Consider the following 22,384-nt stretch of genomic DNA (forward strand, 5'->3'; position numbering starts at 1 on the left):
TTCAATCTAAATTTCACGTAGATTTGCTCTGTTTCTTATACCCTCACCCCCAAATCCTTCCTTGGCATGAAAGGAACGTACACAAACATGGTGTGCAACTCCATCTAGTGTCATAGTTTGTTGAGAGGTTAGCCATTTACTGCTCCCCTCTAGACTACATTGTGTCTTTTGGCATATACACTGATGTGGTTCAGATTGCTGTATTGTGTTATTTATTCTTAAGTCCCTTACATCCAGGTCTAAAGTGTCAGAAGTCCAGAAATATGACAGTTAAGTATGATACAACATGAATTAAAACAAGATACATGAATGAATATTCAAACATCAGCACAATATAAAATCATTTAAAACCATGACAAGAACAATAAAAATGATGCACACACATTAAAGGCCTTTCTACATAGCCACTGAGTCACCCAATGCTTGTTTTAATATAAAGATTTTTCTCTGCTCCTGGAAGGAGAGCAGAGAGGGGGACTTCTAGCCTAGTCTCCTGTGGCAGAGCATTCTCCTGCTTGGGAGCAGCCACCAAGAAGGCTCTCTCCTTTCCATGTTGGCAGGACATGTTTCCCCCACAATCATCTGGGTCAAGGAAAAGTCCAGCCTCCAACTGGAAGGCAGAACCCTACACTTGCTCTGTATAGTACACATTCACACAATGCACAGGTGCATCCAGGTCTGGGAGGTTCCTTTTATTGCTCCTGCCTTTGGCCAGCCTTTCTTTGGAGTTTGGCAGGCAGCTAACTTCCAAGTGAACATCCCTGTCTTTTGGATAAAGGGTTAAATGCAGACATTCACGCTGGTGTAGCTTGAGGTCAAGATTTCCTGAAGTGAACAGCTTAATCATTCTGAATAGATAAACTTGGTGGTAACAAGTGCCCTGTGTGGCTTGTGTTGCACAATTGTGGGGCCATCTAGGGCCTATTTGGTGTGAGCTCCCTACAGCTGTCTGTCACTTCTCAGCTATGGCTCTTCCTTCTCCCTGTCCAAGAAGGAATTGTAGGGTACATGTGTTTCTTCCATGCCCTGAGCCTTCCTCCTATTACAAATACCTGCCAGTTAGCAAGGTTCTACATCTGTGCCCTGGCCGTAAGGGTAGGAATGCCATGGTGGTGCTTTCATAAGCCTGGTTGAAATGTTGCTTGCCGTGTGGGATGAATACATGGGCACAAGAGCGTGACACCATCTCACAGTTGGAGATCTGAGCTCTCTATGGGGTAAGCTTATATAATGTTGAATCACACGGTGTCCATTGGTTGGGTGCCATGGCTTGTACAGTCAGGTCTGAAAGACAGCACAACCACACCAGTCCTTCAGAGGCCCCATGGCACAGTACTCTCTTGTCTGTTGACCACAATGGCCATATGCACTGCCTGCTAGAATAAGGGGTTTCTAGGTCCCAGCAGTGTTGGATTTTTGATGCAGATCAAAATGAGACTGGGCAGCCAGACTTCTGGGTGGCCTGGTGGTCATCTAAGAACTGTTGGCCTTAAACCGTCCATACATCATATGAGCGCTCATAATGGTCCACAGCCAGCTTGGCATCATGGTTTGAGTGTTAGACTATGACTCTGGGGACCAGGGTTCAGTTCCCAGCTCAGCCATGAAACCCGCTGAGTGACCTTGGTCACATCATTTGCTCTCAGCCCCATGGGAAAGCACTGACAAAAGTCCTCTAAACAAATCTTGCCCAGAAACCCCATTATAGGTCACCATAAGTTGGAAACAACTTGAAGGCACCCAACAATAATAACAATTTACAGTGTACTGAGAGGCATGTCATATAGAGGCTGATGATGATACCTCTATATGTCTGGGATTTTTAGGGGGGCAGTGTTGGTAATTCAGTAGAAATAAAACTGACACCCAACAATTCTATTTATTGATTTTAATTTGGAATGGATTAATTTGATTCTGTTTTCCCCCCCTGATTGCTGCTCTGAGATCTCAAGATAAAAAAGCGGGATAAGAGTATTTTCATTAATAATAACTAAAAAGGAATTAAAGGTCTAGACAGGGAGCTGGGCGGTTTTGCCCATTCTGTGGCCTTGACACTCAGCTTCCCTGGAAGGCCTCTCCAGGAAGGGATCTCTTCTCCTTCCAGTTCCCCCAGAAGCTGGATTAATGGTAGGCTCGTCCTCTCTGCAGGATGCTGGAGATCAGCTTTCTGGTGTTGCTGCTGCTTCCGTGTTAAGGCCTTTCTATTTTTGTTTTAGTGAGGAATGCAGAGTCATAGTTTCAGGAAGGGCTTGGTGTTTTAACCTTGGTCTGCTTCACTGCCTCTGTCTGTTCCTTTCAGCAGCAATGCTTTGAAATGTCTCCTTGGAGAGAGTTGGTTATGGCGGTGGGCTGCGGGAGACAGAAGCTGAGGCTCTTTGCATCCAGCCCTTGGACTATGAACCTCTGCAGAATTGACCCTCTTGCCCCCCAGGTGCCCAAGCACAGCTCTGGAGGGGCAGCCGCCTCTTCTGTGGACAGTTGATGCTGGAAGGCAGCTGGAGTTAGGGAGAAGTGACAGGAGAAATCCTTGGGAGCAGAATACTTCATACGTCTCATGAAAATAGAAACTGTCTGGAAGGGTTCTCCTCTTGTCCTCTCTTGCCAGGAAACGTCCCAGGTCTTGTTTGTCTGCTTGTGCATTGTGTGCCGTTATGTCAACTCGGATTTTTGGCGACTGTCTCCTATGGCTTTCTTCGCAAGACTGATTCACAGGCGCTTTGCCATTTGCCTCCTCCAAGACTGAGGTTGTGTGTGATTTGCCCAAGGTCACCCAAGGGGGTTTCCATTATGAAGCAGGGATTTGAACCCTAGTCTCCCATGGCATAATGGTTTGAGCATGACTTCTGAAGACTAGGGTTCAAATCCCCTGATCAGCCATGGAAACCCACTGAGAAAACCCCTTAGGGTTGACATAAGTCAGAAATGACATGAAAACACACAGCTCTCGGGGTCCTAGTCCAGCACTCAAGCTTGTTCCTTGGAAGATTTTTTGAGAGGAGTTTTGCCATCCTTGAGGCTGAGAGAGGGTGGCTTACCCAAGGTTATCTAGAGGCTTTCTGTGGCTGAGTGGGGCTTTGAACCCTAATCTCACGGAGTTCTAGTCTAGCACACAGATTGAGAAGCTATTCTGTCCTTTGTGATTCAGAGGAGATTTGCCACTGCTTTCCTCCAATGCTGAGAGAATGTGACTTATTCAAAGTGACCCATTGGGTTTCCAATTCTGAGTAGAATTCGGATCCTGTCCTTCCAGCACCCTAGTCCAAGTTTCAAAGCTCACCACCACACTTTCTTTTCTCCTTTGCCTAACAAAACTCTTTAATCTTCACATTTCCAAAAAAACATACATCTCTGCTTGCCTGCATTTCAGTTGCGCATCGTACCCACCCGACTGCTCCCTTGTGCATTTTGAGGGTTCCTTGGCAGTTAAAAAGTTTTTGCTTTGACAGTGCTGAATTTTTATCCTGAGCATAGTGGAGAGATGTCTTTCTCTGTAGCATGGTAGAATACCAGCCAGCTGTTTAGAGGGACAGGGAGGTGAAAAGAATCTCATCTGGAATTTGTTGCCTGAAAAATAGCTTTTCTTGCAAGCTGCCTGGAAAGTTACACTTAAAGGTGACCAGGGAGGCTTTGCCTAGAATTGCAAAGAGGCGTTCTGAAGAAAAGTTAGAGCCTCGCATCACATCTCCTGCATGCTACACAATTATAACAGCTTGATATTACTTAAATGGGCACCACTGCATTTTATAGAACCCTGGGAGTAGTAGTTTGGGAGAGGGACTTAGGCACTGCTGCCAGAGAGCTCTAGTCTTTTGTAGTTGCTTTTAACTGCCTTGGAGTCAACCCTGACTCATGGCAACCTTCTGAAGGAGACATCTCCAGTTCCCTCCCCCCCAATCCTCCATTGCACTGCTCAGGTCTTGCAAATGCATACCTGTGACCTTAATACAGTCCTTCCAACTAGCATGCAGCCGCCCTCTCTTTCTGCTTCTGAGCGTTCAGACATGACCTAGAATCATAGAATCATATAGATTCATAGAATTGTAGAGTTGGAAGAGACCACAAGGGCCATCCAGTCCAACCCCTGCCTTGCAGGAAATCACAATCAAAAGTATCCCCGACAGATGGCCGTCCAGCCTCTGTTTGAAGACCTCTAAGGAAGGAGACTCCACTACACTTCGAGGAAGGAGTGTGTTCCACTGTCGGACAGCCCTTACTGTCAGGAAATTCCTCCTGATGTTGAGGTGGAATCTCTTTTCCTGGAGCTTGCATCCATTGCTCCGGGTCCTAGTCTCTGGAGCAGCAGAAAACAAGCTTGCTCCCTCCTCAATATGACATCCCTTCAAATATTTAAACAGGGCTATCATATCACCTCTTAACCTTATTTTCTCCAGGCTAAACATCCCCAGCTCCCTAAGGCGTTCCTCATAGGGCTTCATGGTTTCCAGACCTTTCACCATTTTAGTTGCCCTCCTTTGGACACGCTCCAGTTTCTCAACATCCTTTTTAAATTGTGGTGCCCAGAACTGGACACAATATTCCAGGTGCAGTCTGACCAAAGCAGAATACAATGGCACTATTACTTCCCTTGATCTAGACACTATACTTCTACTGATGCAGCCTAAAATCGCATTGGCCTTGTTAGCTGCCGCATCACACTGTTGACTCATATTCAACTTATGGTCTACTTGGACTCCTAGATCCCTTTCACATGTAGTTTCATTCAGCCAGGTGTCCTCCATCCTATATCTGTGTATTTCATTTTTCTGCCTTAAGTGCAGTACCTTGCATTTCTCCGTGTTGAATTTCATTTTGTTAGCTTTGGCCCAGCTTTCTAGTCTAGTCAGGTCATCTTGAATTTTGATCCTGTCCTCTGGAGTATTAGCTATTCCTCCTAATTTGGTGTCATCTGCAAATTTGATAGGTATGCCCCCAATTTTGTCCTCCAAGTCATTGTTAAAGATGTTAAAGATGTTGAATAACACTGGGCCCAGGACAGAGCCCTTTGGGACCCCACTGGTCACTTCTCTCCAGGATGAAAAGGAGCCATTGTTGAGCACCCTTTGGGTTCGGCCAGTCAACCACTGACAAATCCATGTAACAGTTACTTTTTCTAGGCCACATTTTACAAGCTTGTTTGCAAGAATGTCATGGGGAACTTGGTCAAAGGCCTTACTGAAATCAAGATATACTATATCCACAGCATTCCCTTCAACTACCAAGCTGGTAATTTTATCAAAGAAAGAGATTAGATTTGTCTGGCATGACTTCTTTCTCTGAAACCCGTGTTGACTTTTTGTGATTATGGCCTTGCCATCTAGATGTTCAAGGACTCTCTGTTTAATGATCTGCTCTAGAATCTTTCCTGGGATCGATGTCAGACTAACTGGACGATAATTGTTGGGATCCTCTTTTTTCCCCTTTTTGAAGATGGGGACAACGTTTGCCCTCCTCCAATCTGCTGGGATTTCTCCTGTTTTCCAGGAATTTTGAAATATGTTCAAGGACCTATTTGTTTGTCTTAATTTAGGCCATCCACAGCACCCTCAGCACTCTTCTCCAGCACCACATCTCTAAGGAGTTGATTTTCTTCATATCACAGCCCTTTACCAAACTACCAAACCCAGGGTTGTATAGGAGGCAGCCATGTCAGTTGTAGTAGTATTGGGTCCTAAAGTTTTCACTTCTCCTTACTTGTGAGAAGGCTTCTCCTGTTAAGGAATTTTTTGGCATCCGGTAGGATGGCTGTCGAGAGCTGATAAATATTTCCATAGGACTGGGTTGGATGGTGTGCCGCCTTCAGTGGTGTGTGGCTTAGCCAGGGCTGGTCCAGAGCAATGTGGTACCCAAGGCTGATCTGCCAATGAGCCCTCATGGTACCTAAAGTCAGCTGAGTAATTGTGGCTATGTGAGGCTACCTCTGGAAGGGGAAAAATACCAAAGCAAGCTTAATATGGAGCAAGATCAGGATGCCCTTTTGGGATGCCCAGATTGTGCTCCTGTAGTCATCCACATTTAATAATAATAATAATAAATAAATGGTTTATTTATATACCGCCCTTCCAAGGATCAGGGCGGTTCACAACAATAAAAAAATTACATAAAAGTTTCAATATACAAGATTAAGATACAAACTACATAAAAACAACAATAAATGCCCCCGGTTAGATACCCATTGCCTGTGCGGTCATATGGCGGGGGGGGCTTATAAGGACTAATCGGGGAATGCGATGCCAAACAGGTGGGTCTTCAGCTCCCGCTTGAATTGGGCCAGGGAGGTGACTGAGCGGAGCTCTATGGGCAGCGTGTTCCAAAGGGCCGGGGCGGCGATGGAGAAAGACCTCCTGGAAGTGGAGGATAACCTCGCCCCGGGAACCCTAAGGAGTTGCTGCCCAGATGTTCTGAGGGTGCGAGGCGGAATGTATGGGGAGAGGCGGTCCTTCAGGTAACCTGGGCCCAAGCCATTTAGGACTTTATAGGTCATTACCAGCACCTTGTATTGCGCCCGGAAGCAAATGGGCAGCCAATGGAGGTTTTTTAAAACCGGTGTTATATGGCTGGCCCTGGATGTGCCAGTGACCAGCCTTGCAGCCATGTTCTGCACCAGTTGAAGCTTCCGGGTTAGGTACAAGGGCTGTCCCATGTAGAGCCCATTGCAGAAATCCAATCTCGAGGTTACCAGGGCATGTACCACAGTTTCAAGGTCCCTCTGGGTCAGGTATGGGCGCAGCTGGCGAAGAAGCCGAAGCTGATAACAGGTGCTCTTGACCGTCGCATTCACCTGAGCAGTCAGGTGAAGGGACGAGTCAAGAAGCACCCCCAGACTGCGCACGGAGTCCTTCACAGGGAGCGTGACCCCGTTCAGGACAGGTGGAACCACCGCCATTCCTGGACCAGGGGAACCTATCACGAGTACCTCCGTTTTCTCTGGATTTAGCTTTAGTCGGTTTTCCCTCATCCAGCCCATTACTGACTCCAAACAGGCCACGAGAGGAGAGACGCCATCCTCGGTCACTGCATCAGTCGGAGACATAGAGAAAATGATCTGGGTGTCATCAGCGTACTGATAACCCCGCGCCCCATGTCTCCGGATGATCTCTCCCAGCGGTTTCATGTAAATGTTAAATAGCATGGGAGACAGAATGGCCCCTTGAGGGACCCCAGTTTTAAGGGGTCTCTCATCGGAGCACACGTCTCCCAGCTGCACCATCTGGGACCTCCCGGAGAGGTAGGACCGGAACCACTGGAGCGCAGTGCCCCCGATCCCCACCTCTGCCAGGCGTCCCAGAAGGATACCATGGTCTATGGTATCGAAAGCCGCTGAGATGTCCAAGAGCACCAACAGGGACACGCTTCCCCTGTCGATGCCCAGACGGAGATCATCGACCAAGGCGACCATGGCCGTCTCAACCCCATAACCTGCCCGAAAGCCAGTTTGAAATGGGTCCAGATAATCCGTTTCATCCAAGACCCCCTGAAGCTGGATTGCAACCGCCCTCTCGATCACCTTCCCTAAGAATGGCAGCAGTGAAACAGGCCGATAATTATTATACACCAGGGGGTCGAGGGAGGGCTTTTTTAACAAAGGTTTTACCGCGGCCAATTTAAGAACAGATGGAAATTGCCCTTCCCTCAAAGATGTATTAATTATCCGGTGTAACAATGAGGTTACAACCGGTCCCCCCTGGGCTGCTAACCACGAAGGACAGGGATCGAGAGAGCAGGTTGTCTTCCGAACGCTTCCGAGGATCCTGTCCACATCCTCGGTACTAACCGAGGATTTGTTTGTCTGTCACTTACTGTATGTAAAGTGAGCCCTCCACATTGGCTGTGGCTAGGAGCACAGGACCTATGGAAAAACTGCAAATATAAAAACTTTATTTTTCTAACCTACCTTTTTAGGAATCTCTAGTTCCTCCAGCGCAACTCTGTGGTCCCATCCACTAGAAGCTGACCATAGAATCGTGCTGGAGGACCTACAAATGCCTAGAGAAGTGTTCTCTCTAGGAATCTCTTATGTCCTCCAAGGTGATCCTATGGTCAACTTGCAGCAGTTGTGCTGGAAAACCTAGAGATCTCTAAAGACAACATGTTACTCAAATCCGTGAATAATCAAAGCTGCAAAAGTCCAAGCTGCAAATGTGGAGGGTAACTGTATATTTGGCTTTTTCCCCCAAAAGAGAGACTCCAGGTGGCCTCCTTTTGCTTAACAATAGAGCCAGTCCTGAGCTCCATCTCACCTGATCAGAGCCTTTATAAACTGAAGGAGAAAGTGCTTTTATTTAAAAATGCTTTCAACAATGTGCCTACAAACTATTTAAAAATCTGTGATTTAGCTGCCTTGGATCCTGGTGGGAGCCCCATTGGGTCCATTTGTTGAGGCACTCTTGTCCTTTAGTAGCCCTGGTTGCTTTCCTGAGACACATCTGTGCCAGGTACTCCAGTTCCAGTTTGGTTTACACTTGAAGTTTAGGAGTTACTCACTTGCCAGTTTTCTCAGATGGAGGTTTTTGCCTCCCTCCAGGCATCACCCTCCTGCCAGCAAATAGGAACCCTTTGGCCTTGGTTCATTGGTCTGGAATGGTTGCCCAAAGCCTGCCCTGCCTTAATAAGCATTGGGATGGGAAGAAAGAGGGTGGGCAAAGGTGCTTTGTGGCCTAGTTCTTGTGTGCTTGATACAAAGGCAAGTATTCTTTAATTGGTACACAAGATCCTGTCTTCAAGAGCCCTCTTCATCACCCCCTCCTCTCTCTCTGGTTGGTTTAAATTGGGCTGCTGGAGGGTTACTTTTTGTCAAAGGAGTGAGAGAGTTCTAGGCTGTGTCTGGATAGAGAATACATATTTCATTTGCAGTTAAGACTTGGGGACATTTCTGTCCCAGTTGATACAGCCGCCTTGTCTGGTGCCAGTTTTTATATATACTTCTCTTGACATCTGAGGACTATACATTTTGCTTTGGCTACTCAAATGGGTATCTCTTCATTTATCCACGGAGGAAGGTAAGTTTGCAATTTTGCAGTGTCCTGTAATGCTCTTCCATTCTTAAAATTTCTCAGAGGGCAAGCCCAGAGTTGTTCACTGATACTCCAAATCATGAGCGGGGAATGAGTAATGTAGGTCTGATCTTGCAGGCTGTCTGAAAAAGCAGACTGGAGTCCAAGAAAGCTTATGCTAGAAATGTCTTTGCTGCATCTTAGTCCCAAAGGTGAAACAGGATTCTTGCTTTCTTTCTTGCAGCCCGTCATACCCTTTCATTTTATCAAGCACCCTCTCTGGGCTAAAAGTTAGATATGCTAATGTGGAGCTGGCAATCTCTGGACAGAAAGTTCCCACCCCACCAGTTGAAAGAGATTTTCCTCTGATTCCTTTGAACCTTGCAGTAGTTCACACTCACCTTTTGTATCGTCAGCAAAGGGGTTTTGCATTTGTGTAGATTTTAGTGCTTCTGTGTGGTTGGTGCAGCTGTCTTGCCCCCATGCTGAGAAGTGAGACTTACGCCAGTTCTGTCTTCCCTGGTCCTGAATCAAGGAGGACGGAGATAGTCAGGAGCTCTTACTCCTCTGTTTCTGACCAGGAGGACAGCAGCGGCTTCTGCTCTGATCCGTATCTTCCGCCTCTAAGAAGCTTTGAGCAAGAGATGGATCAAGCACCTGTCTTACCTGCTGATAAAGCAGGAGGCCTCTGGTGATAAAAGGGGGAATTACTGTCAGCATTGAAAGGATGCCACTTTGCTGGTAGAAGATGCCTTGATGGCCAGGTATTATATCACAAGTAATACTATATACAATAAAACACCTTGAGTGTTAAGCATTGGTGTCTGTTGCACTAGGGAGATCATTTTGTGGTAAACTGACTTGGAATTATTTATGGTAATTTCAGATTTTGATATTAAATTGGTAACATTTTTTGGCAAAGAGTAGTTAGGTTTTGGGGACTGCAAAGGGCTGGCCTTCTCGCCGTAGTTCAGTAGTTCCTAAACTTTAGTTCTGTAGATGTTTTGGACTTTGGCTCTCAAAATTCCTGACTCTTGGTTAAGCTGGCTGGGGCTTCTGGAAGTTGAAGTCCAAAAACCCCTGAAGGACCAAAGTTTGGGAATCAGTGCTGTAGTTGCTATCGCTTGGGTTCCTGCTGTTGGATGATCCAGGTGTCACCTGGTGGAATGGTTGATCATTGCATTTCTAACAGTTAACTCATGGCTGCCCCAGGGCCTCTTTGATTTAGGCGAAGAGGCACAAAATGCATGGTTTAGTGAGAAAGCATGTGCTTTGCTGTGGAAGATCCCAGAATCCATCCCTGGCATATCCGTATTAAAGGATTTCAGTTTGCGGGTCTGGAAAAGAGGTATGCCTCCTTGAGAGCTTAGACGCTGCTGCCAGTCAGTTGCTGGTCTGGACCAGGGACTTCCATGGAAGAAAACTTTGTCAGAGGTTTCCCACTCGGGTGGAAGAGATCCCCCAAAACAGCTGGGTTTTGATCTTTTACCTGCTGGGTTTTGACCACATTATCTTGATGTCAGCTGAATTGACTAAGAGGACAGGCTTTTGTTTTGCTGGCAATCACTCTTCATTGCAGAACCATTAGGACTTCATTGAAATTGTACAACCCTGGAAATAATGATCACTTTGTTTTAGGTTGTCCAGAGAAACTCTGGATGGACCAGCTGGGCAAGTTGCATGGCTCAGCCCCAGACAATTGGATGTACTACCAGCATCCTAGCACAGTGCCCAATCCACTGGGTACTTCCCTTGGCATTATTATTATTATTATTATTACTTACATTCCACCTTTCTCCCAGGATAGGGACTCAGTAGTCCAGAAATACACCATGCACAATGAAGTGTGGGGGTCTCTCTTGTTATATTGAGTCTTGGGCTAAAAAAATTTCATCAATTTTTTTTTGTGTCGCAAATGGAAGGCAAATCCATGGATGCTGCTGAAAATCCAGAATGGGATTGGTACTTAATGATATGTATTAAAATAGCACCTACTTGGTGAAGCCCAATCCTCGCTTTTGTCATAAAGATACATTAACTAAACCGTAGCATTTTGTACCACTCTTAAAATCATGGCTGGGAGTACTGAGGCTGTTCTGCTTGGAAGATTCAATAAATTAACTCAGTTCCTAATGCTGACTAGTTTTTCTCTTGTGTTCAACTGTAAGAGTTCTGAATGTGAAGTCAAAGGCTTTCATTGCTGGCATCCATCGTTTTTTGTGAGGTTTTCAGGCTGTGTGAACATGTGTTGGAACAGATGCTGGCGAAACATCAGGAATAAACTCTTCCAGAACACAGCCACATAGCCTGAAAAACCCACAGAAAACTATAGCATTCTGAATTCTTGCTGTGGCAGAATAGCTCAGCTTTTGTAAGGTACAGTTTAACCCAGAGGAGGGGAATGCATTGTAGGAAGAAGGGTGTGTGCACTTTCTTTGTGATGTTGCTTAATTACTATAGTAAAAGTGTTAGCTTCTGTAAAATAATGTTCAAAAATGCAGTGTTTGGTGAGGGAATGTGGTAGGGAAAGAGTGCACCGTGTTATGCTGGTGGCTCATAAGTCCCATGGTGAAATCTAGGGAGAGGCTGACTTTAGCTTTGGCTCCTTGGGTAGCAACGTGATTATTAACAACAAGCCGGCAGGCAGGTGTTGGCAGGTGAAGCGCTTTTTCAAAGGAGAGAAGCACGAAGTTGCGAGTTCCCAGTGAAGCCACCGTGCCTTGCATCAATAATGCACCAGGGAAATGAGTGATCTATTGAGGGCAGCCCCTTGATGGGCCTGCGGCTTTGTTCCCTCCTCTCTGTCGCTGCTGCTGTACCCTTTCCCTCTTGCTTTCCTCAGCTGTAAGAAATGTGGTTCTTGGCAGTACGTTGGCATTTGCACCCCCCTTTCCCTGTGTGTTTCTCCTCCTTGGTTACTGAGACAATTATAATTTGTGTAGCTTTTCCATCCCTTCGTTCTGGGTTTGCACAGGATAGTTCTACAATCAGCTGCTGGGGGGAAGCAATCTGACAGTTTGGGAAGAGTGTGGGTTGTTAACTGGGGAGTGATACCCGCACTAGGCTCACCTAGTAAGAAGCAAGAGCTGAGCACAGAGGCAGGCTCTCTGGTGAGTTGCCAGCTGCAGAGAGCAAGGGCTGATGGGGCAAGTGAGAGTCCTGTCTGTCTGCAATAGTATTTCAGCCTGGATGCTTTTCTGTACCCAAAGAGAGCCTTGGCCACTTCACTTCTCTTTAAGGAACCACAGCTTTGGTCTGTCGTTCCAAGGTCAAATGCCCACCTCTGTATTCTCCCCATCCTTACAACACACACACACACCCACACACACCAAAACTGAAGACTCATCCCCTGGTTTGGAAAACACCCTCCAGACAACTGCTGCTGCTGCTTTTCATGTAGGTTGCCCCATCCACGAATGCCTTCTGACAACTTCGGAAATGTCATGCCCAGTTAACATCAATGAAGGAAAGTGGCAAGAGGCGGGGGGGGGGGGCAGACGCCTGCAAGGAGAGTGTCCATGCTTTCTGTTTTTGTGTTCTAAAAATATATGTGGCAGAGTGTGAAAAGCCTGGCTTGGAGAGGCTGTCCAACCTCTTCTGGAGGGCCTGTGAGAGACAAGATATTGCATATTTTACCATACAGTGCGATCCTGGTGTGTGGTGCTTTTGAAGATGAAAGTAATGAAAAAAGCAGATCCCTGTCTGACGGAGTTTGCCTGCCAAATCTTGACAGATCAGAAAGGGAAGAGAGGGATGAGCCAGAGATGGGAGCCGGACATGGTGGAGATGAGCAAAGGCTGCAGCATCCATTCACACTTAGCTGTTTTGGGGTCTAAATTACAGGGAAGTAAATCCTTAACTGTTTCATCACTGTATGGGGAGTGATTTGAAAGGTTAGGTTGCTGTGCAATTCAGGTGATGTACTGGAGTTTGATGTTGGATGTAGAAAGGGGCAATGGCTGGCCATTTCGAAGAGCTTTCAGTAAACATGATGGACTTTGAGGAGAAGAAATGGCTAAGCCAACCTTCCTGATAGGTTTAAATAGTTTCTTCTTGCTTATGGATTTCCTGTAGCCCTCTGTTTGGGCAGCAGCTACAGTTGGCCCTCCTTATCCACCTTTTCTTTATCCACAAATTCAACCGCCCATGTCTTGAAAATATTCCAAAATGATATAAATTCCAAAGAGCAAACCTTGATTTTGCTATTTTATATAAGGGACAATATTTCACTGTGCCATTGTACAGTGGACCCTTGTTATCTGCTGGGGTTTGGTTCCAGGAATAACAAAATCTGTGTATGTTCAAGTCCCATTAAAGTCACATTGGCATAGCAAAATAGTGTCCCTTATAAAAAATCGAAAAATCAAGGTTTGATACTTGAAATATATACCTTTTTTGAATATTTTCAAGCCGTGGATGCTTGAATCCGTGTATAAAAATCTGTGGATAAGGAGGGCCAACTGTATTCAGTGGGACTTGAATATCCATGGAATTTGGTATCCATGGGGTGAGCGGGTGTCTCCTGGAACCAAATCCCTGAGGAAGCCAAGGGCCCACTGTCCATAGGCCTTGCTTTCATGACTCTTGGGTCCTGTCAAGTTTAGGGAGGCAAGCCAGGGCCTTTGCAGTTGTGGGCCTCAGGTGATTGAGAAGGTTTGGTTATGCATCCTCCCTGGTTGTGTTTATTTCAAGCCAGAAAGAGGCTTCATTGAACCATTGTTGGCTGGTTAGGTCAATCTTGATGCCTTTGTTAAAATCATCTATCTTTTGTTTAACACATACAGTGCACACACAGAACATTCATTCACTTTGTAAAGTGCTGTGTAAACCTTACGTCCCTATATTAATAAATATTCATCATCATATTACATGATGTTTTGGTAGTTGCACGGAATAAAACATGCCACACCTCCATAATCTGTGATAATGTTAGGATTGTATTTCTCCTGCTTCCTTCATAGTGTGACACCCTACCAACCTTAAGTCAATGGTATCACTGTGTTTTTAGGTGAAGAATGCCAGCAAACCCTTTGCAGTTACACCCTTGTGTACCTACACATTATTGTCTGTGGTCTGGCAGACTTTACACATTCCTCCAGCAGAAGATTAATATTCTCCTCTTGTTCCATCTTTTCTCCCCGTCTCCATCCCCATTCCCCAGTCTGCATTAACAACTGGGAAAACAGCAAGTTGCTCATTCCAAGTCCCTTTTAAATGGAAGCTTCCTGATACAACGAGTATTAAATCCCAAAGTGCCGTCTCATATTATGCAAATAAGCCCTTTTGCTTTGATGTCCCTCATTCCATCTCTTTGGGCCCACACTCTGGAATTAATGGCCTTGCCCAAACCCATGACCTGTGGGGGAGATCTATTTCTTGCCACCGCTTCCTGTGCAGCATGTGAATTCGCAGCTCTTTGCCGGTGGGACTGGGGAAGATGAAACTAGGTCAGCGGCATGTGTGTGTGCGAGAGCGAGCGCGCAGGCTGAGAAATGGGATATAATCTCAGCATTAAACAAACCCGACTGTAATGCTGCAGGGGTTTTGCTATTTTAAGCACTCATCTCCATGATTGCCACCGCTCAGCGCAGAGCAAACATATATTTGTGAAGAGCATGCCAAAGCTTTTGTGCTCAAATCGCCAACTCTTTTCTGTCGATTGCTTCTGAATGGCACCAGTTTAGTAGACACAATTCTGTCCTTCTGTGGCCAGAAGTGCGCAGGTGCTTGCAGAGGGGGGCCAGCAGAAGCGTCTGGGAAAGAAGCCTGAGAAGGACTTAAGGATTTGGGCTGATGGTAGCAGTTTGTTTGTCATGGACCAGACAGAGGCTCGGGTTTGTGTCTTTCTCTGAATGGTTTTGTCCCACACTATTGGAGGACCATGTGATCCCCTTCCTTGCCTACAGAGCATTCAGAGATGGATAGAGTTGGAAGAGATCCCCTACCTTGCAGCAAAGTCATTTTGTCAAAATCACCTTCTTGGAAGTACTGAAAGCATTTCACTTACTTGGTAGCCCTTGCAGCTACCCAATAAGACAATTTAGATCCTCCTCTCATAATGTGGATGGGAAGAACGGAGCCAAAAGAGTTTACCTACCCAAGCCTCCTTGGGATGAGAGCTGAACTGGGTGTTTTCTAATGCTGCTGACTGCCCCACTGTACCCTCTTTCGTCTTTTGACATACAGCCAAACGTAGAATCTGAGTTTGTCAGCTTAAAGATGACTAAAGGGTGGCACTTATCTTTTTTTCTTCTGCAGATGACAAGTAAAAAGGAATGTCCCTTTATTTTCTCCTCTCTCCCACTAAGGGCAGCTGGTCATATTTTGTTGGGACAGGCCACAAGAGCAAAGAGTGAGCTGGATGTCTACAAAATACTACAGCAGCACTTTGCATAAGACCATCTTGAGGCCAGCATTGCTGAGGAACAAAGGGTTCCTCTCCAGTGTCATATTATAGAGCTGGAAGGGACTGCAGGCATCATCTTGTCTACCTTTATGCCAGTCAGTAATCCACAGCTAAAAGTACCCCTGAGGGATGGCCATCCAACCTCCGTTTAAAGATCTCCAAAGGAGGAGAATCCATCACATTTCCAACTGCAGTCTTAAGCTTTTTGAAACAAGAACAATGGCCTCAGCTGAAGACTAGTTTGTTGCATAGTACAGATGGCCCTCCTTCCCCTGTTGTGGGTTCTTTTCCTGCTCATCAAATCCTTCCAACAAAATGAATTTCAACATGGGAAAATATATATATATATAAAAAAATTAAATACACAGATATAGAATTAGGGACACCTGGCTTGACAACAGTACATATGAAATTGATCTAGGAGTCCCAGGAGACCACAAGTCAGACATGAGTCAACAGTGTGATGTGGCAGCTGAAAAAGCCAATGAGTTTCTAGGCTGCATCAATAGAACTATAGTGTCTAGACCAAGGGATGTAATAGTGCCACTGTATTCTGCTTTGGTCAGGCCCCACCTGGAATAATCTTGTGTCCAAGGGAACCACAATCCAAGAAGGATGTTGAGAAGCTGGAGTGTCTCCAAAGGAAGGCGACCAAAATGGCGAAGGGTCTGGAACCCCCAAGCCCCACGAGGAGCTACTTAGGGAACTGGGTATATTTAGCCTGGAGAAGAAAAGAGGTGATATGATAGCCCTATCTAAGTATTTGAAGGGATGTCATATTGAAAATGGTGCAAGCTTGTTTTCTGCTGCTCCAGAGAATAGGAGACAATGGAGCAATGGATGCAAGCTGCGGGAAACAACATTAGGAGGATCTTCTTGACAGTAAGAGCTGTTAGACAGTGGAACACACTCCCTCAGAGAGTGGTGGGTCTCCTTCTTTCGGGGTCTTTAAACAGAGGCAGGATGGCCATCTGTCTCAGGGAGGGCTTAGATGGTGTCTTCCTGCATAGCAGAAGGGGTTTGGACCTGATGGCCCTTGTGGCCTCTTCCAACTCTATGATTCTTTGATCTCTCCCATCTGACCCTTTGCTTGTCCCACAAGGACTTCTACTACTACTACTACTACTACTACTTCCTCTTCTTAATCTCTGGGCAGGGACGTAGCCAGGATTTTAGGAAGGGGTGTCCAAACTAAGTGCCACCATTATAATGGGGCTTGGGTGCGGCAGCACCATTAATTTTTGTAATGGAAGGGGGGGGGTCCGGACCCCAAGATCCCCCCCTTGGCTACGTCCCTGCTCTGGGACACACATCTAGACCTTGCACCTGTGCAAAACCACATTTGAAACATCTTAGACCACAGAAAACCATGGAGGACAGAATTGTGTCTCCATGCATCTGAGGAAGTAGGGCAAGTCCATGAAAGCGTATGCTACAACTACTTTCACTCAGTCTCAAAGCAGAGCTCTGGTGCCACAACCAGAATTCCATAGCATTGAACCATGGCAGTTAAAGTGGTGTCAAACCAGATTGTTTCTGCAGTGAGGATTCAGCCTTTGGTTGTTCCTCCCCACAGTTGTGAAAGGTAGCTTTACTTCTAGGTTGACAATCAGTCTGGCTGTGTTTGGATGCTTGTATCAAGACCACCCAATCTTTTCCAGCCCAGCATGCACTGTGTTTATCTTCAGGACGTTCGCTCAAATATTCTACATAGGAATACAGCAGAAGGGCTGTGTACTTGTTTGCAGGATTGTCTGATCCTGGAATGGCATTTTCTGAGGAAGTTTTCACATTTGAGGAATGAGCTGGGAGATAGAAGAAGCAAGTTGAGAGCATCTGGCAGGATGTGTGCCTTCTGTCTCGTGCCACTTTTACTGCAGGATAAATAGCCACTCTCTCCTGCTGGCCTTGTTAGCGTTCTTGCCCCAGGATTTCGCAATTTGGCACTGAGTTAAAACAGCTGCCTTTTGAGTGACCTGAGGAAATTTTGGCAAGAGAATTCTTGTGCATGGTTGACGTTTGCTTGGGAATAATAACACTGAACAATCCTGAGACTCTAAAATAATGCTGAAATCTCAGGAAAACAGTCATAGGTCTGCCTACTTAGTGCCTGCGCTTATTTTGCCTTGATACCTTCAGGACCCCCACCACTGCATTGTAGGGTAAGAAGACACATGCGTATACGCAGAGCTGTCTTTGTCATCATGTCTTTCTGAGGCTGCCAAGCCAAAGAGTTGTGTACCAGTAGTTCCTCCTCATTCTGGAGAGCAGTGACTAGTGGGGTGCCTCCTGGTTTTGTCCTGTGCCTGGTGTTGTTCAACATCTTTATCAGTGACTTTGATGATGGAACAGAGGACACGAACTTTGGGTAGATAGCTAATACCTAAGACAGGGGTAGGCAACCTTTTTGAGCCGGGGGCCGGGTTGGTGTCCCTCAGGCGACTGGGGGGCCGAAGCCGGGGGTGGAGCTTCAACACTGGGGTGGGGCCGTGTGCCGGGGGTGGAGCTTCCACCCTCCGGGGCGGGGCCGTGTGCCGGGGGTGGAGCTTCCACCCTCCAGGGCGGGACTGCGTGCCGGGGGCGGAGCTTCCACCCTCCAGGGGCCACGCCTCCCCATCTTTGCTGGCCCCTGACTGGGCCCCAGGCCCCGTCAGAGACGGCAAAAAAGCTGGTGGGGGCCACCAGCGCTGGAGGGCCCCCTGGAGGGCCCCAGCGATGGCACCGGGCCTCCCAGAGGCCCCCTGCCGCCGTCGGAGCCCTCCTGGAGGGCCCCAGCGATGGCAAAGGGCCCCCCAGAGGCCCCCTGCCACCCTCGGAGCCCTCCTGGAGGGCCCCAGGGACTCCAAAGGGTCCCCCAGAGGCCCCCTGCCGCCCTCGGAGCCCTCCTGGAGGGCGCCAGGGACTGCAAAGGGTCCCCCAGAGACCCCCTGCCGCCCTCGGAGCCCTCCTGGAGGGCCCCAGGGATGGCAGCAGGCCCCCCAGAGACCCACTGCCGCCCTTGGAGCCCTCCTGGAGGGCCCCAGGGATGGCAGCAGGCCCCCCAGAGACCCCCTGCCACCCTCGGAGCCCTCCTGGAGGGCCCCAGGGACGGCAAAGGGCCCCCCAGAGGCCCCCTGCTGCCGTCGGAGCCCTCCTGGAGGGCCCCAGGGACGGCAAAGGGCCCCCCAGAGGCCCCCTGCCGTCATCGGAGCCCTCCTGGAGGGCCCCAGGGACTGCAAAGGGTCCCCCAAAGGCCCCCTGCTGCCCTCGGATCCCTCCTGGAGGGCCCCAGGGATGGCAGCGGGCCCCCCAGAGGCACCCAGCTGCCCCCGGAGCCCTCCTGGAGGGCCCCAGGGACGGCAGCGGGCCCCCCAGAGGCCCCCTGCCGCCCCCGGAGCCCTCCTGGGGGGCCCCAGGGACGGCAGCGGGCCCCCCAGAGGCCCCCTGCCGCCCCTGGAGCCCTCCTGGGGGGCCCCAGGGACGGCAGCGGGCCTCCCAGAGGCCCCCTGCCGCCCTCGGAGCCCTCCTGGGGGGCCCCCGGATGGCAGCGGGCCTCCCAGAGGCCCCCTGCCGCCCTCGGAGCCCTCCTGGGGGGCCCCAGGGACGGCAGCGGGCCCCCCAGAGACCCCCTGCCACCCTCGGAGCCCTCCTGGAGGGCCCCAGGGACGGCATAGGGTCCCCTAGAGGCCCCCTGCCGCCCTCGGAGCCCTCCTGGAGGGCCCCAGGGACGGCAGCGGGCCCCCCAGAGGCCCCCTGCCGCCCTCGGAGCCCTCCTGGAGGGCCCCAGGGATGGCAGCGGGCCCCCCAGAGGCCCCCTGCCGCCCTCGGAGCCCTCCTGGAGGGCCCCAGGGACGGCATAGGGTCCCCCAGAGGCCCCCTGCCGCCCCCGGAGCCCTCCTGGAGGGCCCCAGGCACGGCAGCGGGCCCCCCAGAGGCCCCCTGCCGCCCCCGGAGCCCTGCTGGAGGGCCCCAGAGACGGCAGCGGGCCTCTTAAAGGCCCGCCGCCACTGCCGCCGCAGCCGCCCATCGCGGCTTTTTGCCGCTCTGGGTGCCGCCATTTTGGGCGGCAAAATGGCGGCGCCCATAGCCCCAGAGGCCGCTCTGGGCGCCGCCATTTTTTCACCCAAAATGGCGGCGAAGTCTCACGCGACCTCACCGCCATTTTGCCGACCAAAATGGCGGCGCCCAGAGCGGCGAAAAGCCGCGACGGGCGGCTGCCGCGGCGGCGGCAGCAACAGGAGGCAGGGGCCGGCATCCGGCCCGTGGGCCGGAGGTTGCCGATCCCTGACCTAAGAGATCAGATCAGGATTCAAAATGACCTTGACAGACTGGAGAGTTGGGCTAAATCTAACAAAATGATTTTCAGCAGGGATTCATGTAGAAAATATGAAATGCACAAATATAAGATGGCTGAGACCTGGCTTAGTAATGATCTAGACCACAAGCTAAACATGAATTAACAGTATGATGCAGCAGCCAGTGCAATTCTTGGCTGCATCAACACAGAATCATAGAATCATAGAGTTGGAAGAGACCGCACAGGCCATCCAGTCCAACCCCATTCTGCCATGCAGGAAATCCAAATCAAAGCATCCCCAACAGATGGCCATCTAGCCTCTGCTTAAAGACCTCCAAGGAGGAACACTCCACTACACTCCGAGGGAGTTTGTTCCACTGTCGAACAGCCCTTACTCTCAGGAAGTTCTTCCTAATGTTGAGGCGGAATCTCTTTTCCTGTAGCTTGCATCCATTGTTCCGGGTCCTGTTCTCTGGAGCAGCAGAAAACAAGCTTGCTCCCTCCTCAATATGACATCCTTTCAAATATTTAAACAGGGCTATCATATCACCGCTTAACCTTCTTTTCTCCAGGCTAAATATCCCCAGCTCCCTGAGGCGTTCCTCATAGGGCAAGGTTTCCAGACCTTTCACCATTTTAGTCACCCTCCTTTGGACACATGGCTCCAGTTTCTCAATGTCCTTTTTGAATTGTGGCGCCCAGAACTGGACACAATATTCCAGGTGGGGCCTGACCAGAGCAGAATACAGTGGCACTATTACTTCTCTTGATCTAGACACTATACTTTTATTGATGCAGCCTAAAATTGCATTGGCCTTTTTAGCTGCCGCATCACACTGTTGACTCATGTTCAATTTGTGGTCTACTTGGACTCCCAGATCCCTTTCACATGTACTTTCATTCAGCCAGGTGTATCCCATAATCCTATATCTGTGCATTTCATTCTTCAGCCCTAAGTGCAATACCTTACATTTCTCCGTGTTGAATTTCATTTTGTTAGCTTTGGCCCAGCTTTCTAGTCTATTCAGATCATTTTGAATGTTGGTCCTGTCCTCTGGAGTATTAGCTATTCCTCCTAATTTGGTGTCATCTGCAAATTTGATAAGTATGCTCCCAATTCTGTCATCCAGGTCACTGATAAAGATGTTGAATAACAGGGACATAGTGTCCATATCATGACTATGTAAAGCGCTGTGTAAACTTATGGCGCTATATAAATAAACTGTAGTAATAATAATAATAATAATAATAATAATAATAATAATAATAATAATCAAGGGAGATATTAGTGCCACTGTATTTGGCTTTGGCCAGACTCAGACTGCTCACCTGGAACCCTGTTTCCAGTTCTGAACACAGTCCAAGAGGGATAACAAGAAGCTGGAATGTGTCCGGAGAAGAGCTCTGAAGCCCAGTGAGGAGTGGCTTAGGGAGCTGGGTATGTGGACTAGGAGCTTCATCTTTAAATCTCTGAAAGGATCACACGTAGATGAAGTGAGCTTGTTTTCTGCTGCTCCAGAGAGCAGAACAGGAACTGATGGATTGAGAGTACAAGAAAAGAGATTCCATCAAAACATTTGGGAGAACTGTAAAATTGCTGTGTTTCAAATACTTCTTGAGTCAAACATTTCTTGAGTCTAGATTTCTTGAGTATTTCTAGTAAGCATAGCCTGCCACTTTCCCATTTTTCTTACCACCAGGTCTTCTAAATGGTAACCTAAGCACTGGAGCCCAGGTGGTTTTATACAAATCCACACATATGAATGGTTTGAAATAACAACAACAACAGCATTATTTTATTATCCAGTTCTCCCCGTCTATTGAGGCAGGGAACAATAGCAGATGAACACATAACATAACATTGGTCAAAAACATAACATCAGTTAAAACACATAAACCAATTAAAATATACAACACCAATTTAAAAGAACAAATAAGACCAGCATACATCAAAACAATAAATTCACAATTTAAAATTCATGGTTTAAACTAGCATCTGGATAGGCCTGCCTATGTTAACTGGTTTTAGTCTGTTTGGGTTTTTTTTTAATTTGTTCTATTTTTGAAGATGTTTTTAGCCTTTTAAAATCCTGTCAGTTTACTTTGCTTCAAATGGATCAAGATGATGTTCTCATACTCCACCCTGAGATCTTTAGACGGAGGGTGGGATTAAATATTGTAATAATTAACTGAATAAGCAGCCATCAGGGGCCAGAGTCACTTGTGAATTGTGTTAACCAGCTGTGGGTCAATCCTGGGTAAAAGGCAAATAAAATAAAATAAAGGGTTGTTTAAATTCATAAAAACCAAATAGAAGGTCGTCAGAATTCTATAGCGTATGGGGTTTTGGTGGTTAGCCCTGGAACCTAACTTCTTCATGGCTTTGGCTGCATCTATCCTGTAGAATTAATGCTGGTTGTTGTTTCTGACTAATGGCAACCATAAAGTCGCATGGGTTTTTCTTGGCCAGTTTCTTCAGAAAGGGTTTGCCATTGCCATCCTCTGGGGCTGAGAGATTGTGACTTACCCAGTGTCACCCCCTGGGTTTTTGAGCTGGGATCCGAACCCTGGGCTCTAGAGTCACAACACTCAAATCACTAAACCATGCTGGCTCTCATGACACCACATTTAACTGCCATGACTCAATGCTACAGAATTCAGGGATTTGTAGTTTGGTGGGATATTTAGCCTTCTCTGTCTGGTGCCACAACA

At 47.9% G+C, this 22,384-nt stretch overlaps 1 protein-coding gene across 22 annotated transcripts in view; it reads left to right on the forward strand.

The window, feature by feature from the left end:
* Positions 1–22,384, forward strand: part of MAP4 (microtubule associated protein 4) — a 251,831-nt gene that overhangs the window by 111,049 nt on the left and 118,398 nt on the right. Inside the window, exon 1 of one of the 22 annotated variants that reach the window (XM_089533887.1) lies at positions 8,714–8,996. The exons of the other annotated variants lie outside the window; for them this stretch is intronic. The gene's annotated coding sequence lies outside the window, so the exon portion shown is untranslated. Of the gene's footprint in view, positions 1–8,713; positions 8,997–22,384 lie in introns of those variants that run through there. 22 annotated transcript variants of the gene reach the window in all.

The sequence above is a fragment of the Sceloporus occidentalis genome, unplaced genomic scaffold (genome assembly GCF_023333645.1).
Source record: "Sceloporus occidentalis isolate IW3139 unplaced genomic scaffold, rSceOcc1.0.p SCAF_7, whole genome shotgun sequence".
Classification (NCBI taxonomy): Eukaryota; Metazoa; Chordata; class Lepidosauria; order Squamata; family Phrynosomatidae; genus Sceloporus; species Sceloporus occidentalis.